The following is a 6,091-nucleotide window of genomic DNA, read 5'->3' as shown; positions in this document are numbered from 1 at the left end:
AGAAAAGGAAAACAACCTAATATGATGCATAAAAGAGCTTATTTGGTTCCCAATTCCAGGTACCACCTGCCCATCACTTCATGAAAGCCAGTACTGGACTCAGCCAACTGGTCACCCCCACCCACAGTTGAGAGCAGAGAGAAGAAAATACTCTCAGTGCTGCCCACTGCTCGCTTCGTGTGTCTTCTCAGCTTTCTTCACTCTTAAGCAGTTCAGGGTCCAGCCCCCAAAATGATGTCACCCACATTCAGGGTGCATCATCACACTTCGATTTACAACCAAGACAGTCCCCATTAGATGTTCCCATAGTCTAACCGGATCTAAATATTCCCACAGTCCGACCTGATCTATACATGCATGTCTTCTCTTTCCTCTGAGCCTTCTCTCATTCTCTCATCTTGTTATAAAAAGCATGATCGTTATACCGAGGAGCCATCTTAAGCACACTGCTCAACAAAATCCATGATTTATTTGGCGTTCACAATATTTGTTCCTTGTGTCTTTAGCTTCTTCAGGATCCCTCTTAAGAGGCCCTAAGGCAGTCAGTCATCACATTTCATTGCGCCTGTCTGGACCGTGACAGAGTCTGAAAGTTGCAGTGACTCCAGAGAGCATTCATTGCATATCTTTGTGCATTTTTTTACTTCAGCTCATGTTTGTGTAAGGGTTGGGGTGGGGCTGTAGGCTTAGGGAAGAACATTACAGAATATTGTGCCAGTTTCATCCTGCCCCCTTCCATCCCACTTCACCCTGTCCTATCTTGTCACAACACAGTCCATCCTGTTCCATTCTACCCCACCTCATGTGCCATTGAACCCCATCATCTACCTTGTTTGGTCAATCCTATTCTACTCTATCTCTTCCCATCACATCCTGTCCTGTCATATCACATCTGTTCCCCTCCACTTTATCCAATCCTATCCTGCCCAGGCCTGTCCTATTCTATATATCATAGCCCATCCTGCTCCATTCATTCCTGCCCATCCTACCCATTCCCATCCCATCCCATCCCATCCCATCCCATCCCATCCCATCCCATCCCATCCCATCCCATCCCATCTCTTCCATTCCTGCTAGTCTTATCCTCACCTATCCCAGTACATCCCATCCCATTCTGTCCAGTCCTGTACTGTCCTGCAAAACCCCACCCACACCAGCTCATCCAACCCAACTCATAGCCTCCCAGTGACAAGGCTTGTCATTGGTGATTGGAGGTTAGCTGACCAAGGACGTTTCTCCTGCACAATTGCTTTCTTCTCCTTGTCATCCTGCATTTTCTGGAGCGAATCATCACACTGCAGTGCACTCTTTGAGGCGGGAGGGTGCCCTGAACTGGAATGGGTACATGGTATTTAAGTTATCCAGAAGCATTTGGTGAGGTCTATTCCTTGTCCTTCCCTCACAGGTGACCTTAGACACACTTCATTTTTCTTCTTTTTACCATGTGCATTCTCTACACTTTTCTGTGGACTTTGCTTGCTGTTTCTCCTTGTGCTTTGGTCTTTCGTGTTCTGCAAACTTTCAGCGAGCACATGGACAAAGGAATTTTATCTGTGGTGACAGACAGTATTTAGCCTGGCACCTACCATCTCTGCCTATCTCTCCTGAACATTTTAAAACCATACCCTCGTGAGTAAGTACTGCATGTTTAAGCATGGGTATTTAACCATGAGCTTTCAGGGAATTCTCTTAATCCTTTTCCAGAACTCACAGGAAAACAAAACAAAACAAAAAAGAAAAAAAAAGAGAGAGATACCATAATGGGGCGACTAGTGTGTCATTTTATTGAAGATGAAATACTTGAGCACACAGTGTGTTTTTAGTGTCACTCGAGTCCTTTTCAGCTGGCCATCCTTTACTGTTAAGAATCTTCTCAGTTATGGAGAGTCTGGTTTCACCCGAAGCAGTAGAAACCCCGGTGCCTACTCATGTCTGATTCCAGCTTCTCCCTCCTCTTTGTTCTCCTGATATTTGCAGGCCCTCGTTATGCACTAAAATCAAGTTATTTCTCATCCAAGTTTTTCTAGATGCTTTTTATTGTAATACGTCATGAAGGATTGTCTTCCCTCTACCCCAGGATTAGAACCTTTGAATGTTTGCAAGTCTGTCAAGCTCAGTTATCTGGTGTGTGAATAAACATTGACTTGGAAACAGCTCTTCAGGGGCAGTCTTTACCAAGCAAACCCTGTCTACCCTAAGAACTTAACATGCAGGCAGAGCATACAGAGAGATCGGTACAAAACAAAATGGCCCCATGAGGGGCTGCTCTGAAGTCCAAGGATAGCTGGCAGTTCTCTATATTTCTGCAGACCTGAAATATAGACCTGAAATAAAGACCACCAGTGACCCAGGCTTCAATATCATCCACTCTAATAACATTGACACTGAATCACCTAAAAAACACATTTAGAAATTGGGCACCACATTCACTGTGAGAAGACTATATAAATTAATGTAAGAACATTTTTGAAATAATGTAGAATGAGATGTTCCTTTAAAGGGGTGTGATAAAAATCATCATCACTACCAATTACTGATCTTCTTGTGGGTATGAGGGATTGCATGTTGCTTTTTGGTAATTCTGTTCTCAGTGTCCTTCATTCTCACCAACAACCTACACAATGAGGGTTATGAGCTCTTCTTTCTGATATGTTCATTACAACTTCAGAGCCAGCTAGGGAGATGGATCAGTGGGTAAAGAGCATGCTGTGCAAGTATGAGTACAGGAGTTTGTATCCCCAGAGCCCATGTCAAAAGCTGAGTGAGCGTGTAATCCCAGTGTTAGTAGGCAGAGATATGGAATCTCCGGAGCAAGCTGCCTAGCTACACCAGCCAAAATGGCAAGTTCTCAGTTCAGCGAGAGACTCTGCCTCATATGTCAGGTAGCGAGTGACTGACAAAGACACCTGACATCAACCTGAGGCACACACATCTACACACATACACATGTATATGTACCTATGAACTCAGGTACACCAACACAGGTGGACACATAGATGCACCTGCATGAACGCCTCACACACACACACACACATGCAAAGAAAGCTGCATAGTAAGATCCATAAGTATTATCATCTATGTGCATGTGTGTACTTACGTGTGAGAACAAAAGTTCTCAGGATATGCCAAATCCTCATTGCAGTCTTCGCCTAGACATTCTTGATGACTCAGGGAAAGGTGATTTGTCCTTGGCTTCTGTCCTTTGTCTCTGCTTATGACTTTCAGTGGGTTCCTAGGGAAGACAAAGCCTCTGGAAGAGTTCATAATGGATCAGTTTTGGCAAACCTGGAGAAGTTTTAGCATTAAAAACCACAAAGCGGGTTAAAGGTGTGCTGGGGGACAGAGAAGTGTGGGGTGAAGGAGCTGGGATATGGGTGTGGAGGAGATAAAAAATTGGGGGATGGATACTGGGTCAAAATGGACAGAAACAGTAATGATCAGGGGAGATAAGTTTTCAAATATTATAATCCCATCTGGACAGTTGACAAAGAACAAATGCTCTTGGCTCCCCGTGGAAATGATAATTTTTAAAGTGGACCAGGGAGCTTCAGATAATTATTTAGTCCTTTTAAATATTTATGAGTTCCAGTGTGCTACATACATTTTAAAAGACAGTTGACAACTGGAGCATATATCATCTTGTTCCCTCTGCCAGCTAAAAATAGGTACCTTTTTTAAAATGTAAAAACAATACTTTTCATTTGGTGTCCATGAAATAAATGACTGGAAAATACTAATTTCCAGGTGTGACAGCGAGGTTATGGGAAGTTTTTCCTCTTAAACTTTCAGATGAGGGGCTGGCTCACTATTTCTGCTTGAATAGTGGCTGTAAGCATTTCAATATTACTTGTTGGGCTTGGAATCTGGTTCGGGAGAGCCTGAAGTTATAGCTGCTTCTCTGTCTCTTTCTGTATTTGTTCTCTCTGTGTTTCTGTCCCCCCCCCTCTCCCCACCCCACCCCCCGCCTCACTCCGCTGGGATGGCAGAAGCTTAAGGAAGGCACCAGCCCTGGCTGGAGGAACAAACTCAGAAACTTATTCTGAAATGAGAGTTCAAGTTCAGATCATGTTGTCAGAGAAACCAGACCAGAAAGGAACAGCTGAGAAACCTGCCCCTGGCCTTTGTTTCAAACAGGACTCGGGGTTTCTTCTACACAGTTGGTTCCTCTACACAGTGAGGGCAGAAAAATTGCTAGGATAATGACCAACCTCTTTGTGTATTCTTGTTTAGATTTCAGGAGATAGAACCTCTCCAGCCTGTACTTCGTTTGGATCTGCTTTGTGCTGGTGTGTCCATCCCTCAGCCACAGTAGTCAACTCCTTGACATCTATCAGTGAGGCTTCCAGAGAACTTCTCCTGGTCTAAAAGGCAGGGCACTTGCTTTCACTGGCTGTCCACTGTCTGGGCTGATTATTGCTGGAAGTATGGTAGAAATGACCAGCCTCTTCTCCAACCAGTGTAACTGACTCCAGTGGGATCTCAGCTCAAGTTCCATGACTCCCTGCCCACCACGGTGAGGTTTACTTTCCATAGAGGCCATGTCTGTTCTCACATCTTTCCTAGCCCATTGTGGTCTCTTTCTTCGTGTCTCTTCCATGACATCATTTTAATGAGAATACCTACCTGAGGACTCTCTTCTAGAGAACCTGGAATGTCAAATAGAGACACACATTTGTGTTATTTTTTTTAAAACAAAATCTCAATAGTTTGATTTTACCAAAGGAGACTCTGGAGCCAGATGGTGCCGTGGAAACCTGCTAGCTCAGAGAGACAGAGAAAATACCCCCACTGATCTTCCTTCTTAGCTGATACCCCATCAAGACCCCTCTCTTACACCATCTCAAAACAAACAACAAACAGCAATAAAAGTGGAAAACAAAACCCTTCTTAAATTCAATTTCTCTCCCTTCTACTCCCTGTGAATCTCTCTGTCCTTCTGGGTCCCTCTTACTCTCTATGGTTTTTATTGAGAGTCCCACAAACACACCTACTGGCTTCAGCTTTAGGGATAAGGCAGGATGATATTTTGTGACCATTGGGCTACCTTTGATGATAGCAATTTCTTTATATCTCCATCTGCCTTTGAGGGGACGATACCCCCTATTCATAGCCCCTTTCACACTGGTTGGGGGTGGGTGTCAGGCAGGTCATAAGCTGGAATTTCAAAGAAACAGAGCTGAAAGAATGTATATAATTTATACACAAGCATATTTGTTAGAATGACTCCCATGATAGGTTGGATAGCCCAGTAATGGCTGGCATCATGCTAGAAAGGTTGAGAACCAGATAGCTGCTTAGTCCAAGACTTTAGAAACCTCTGTAGTCCAAATTTGGCATCAATGTACTACAAGATACCTGCAGAGTCAATCACCTTCAGTCTACATCGAAAGACTGAGTAACCTGCTTCTCAGTGGCAAATGGTAGCATCAGTGACAGGAGAGGTGTACTCATCAGCCAGAGACAAAGGCCAAAGGGAACCCACAGTGCCATGCCTTTGAGCTCTTTACACATAGTGCATCTTCCAGAAGGTCTCACCAACTCTGGGCAGGGTCTTCTCACCTCATTGAATCCTTCCTGGAAATGCCTTCCCAGAAGTGTGCCTCTTAGTTGCTTCCACATCACATCAAGATGCACGATTAGCCAGCACAGCTGAGGTTAAGGACCATGACCCGGATCTGTCTAGAAGTATATTCCCCCAGCATCTGCCTTCCAGACGGACGTAATGATGGGAGAAGTAAGATCATTGCGAGAAGCAAAATGTCTTCCCCAAGGATCAGAGAAATGGCCATCTGCATGAATAGTGAAGATATTAGCTAAATTCCCTGTTGAGACATAGGGCTATGACTTATCTAAAAGTAAACTAATAAAGGATATTGTATCATCCCATCGCAGAGTTGGAGATTTAGTTGCTAAAGAACCAGGTTGTCTTGGTAACACTCCTTAGCAAGGCTGCCACTGAGAGCCCGGACAATCAGCAGGCCTTATGTAGCTGAGCCCACTGGGTAGATACTGAGGAGATGAGACATCCAGAACTTTCCCCTCAGTTCTGCTGTACCAGGACTTCATCAGTACATACTAGGAGACACAGGAA

The sequence above is a fragment of the Rattus norvegicus genome, chromosome 8, assembly GCF_021556685.1.
Source record: "Rattus norvegicus strain SHRSP/BbbUtx chromosome 8, alternate assembly SHRSP_T2T, whole genome shotgun sequence".
Lineage (NCBI taxonomy): Eukaryota > Metazoa > Chordata > Mammalia > Rodentia > Muridae > Rattus > Rattus norvegicus.
This window is presented reverse-complemented; position numbering follows the sequence as displayed.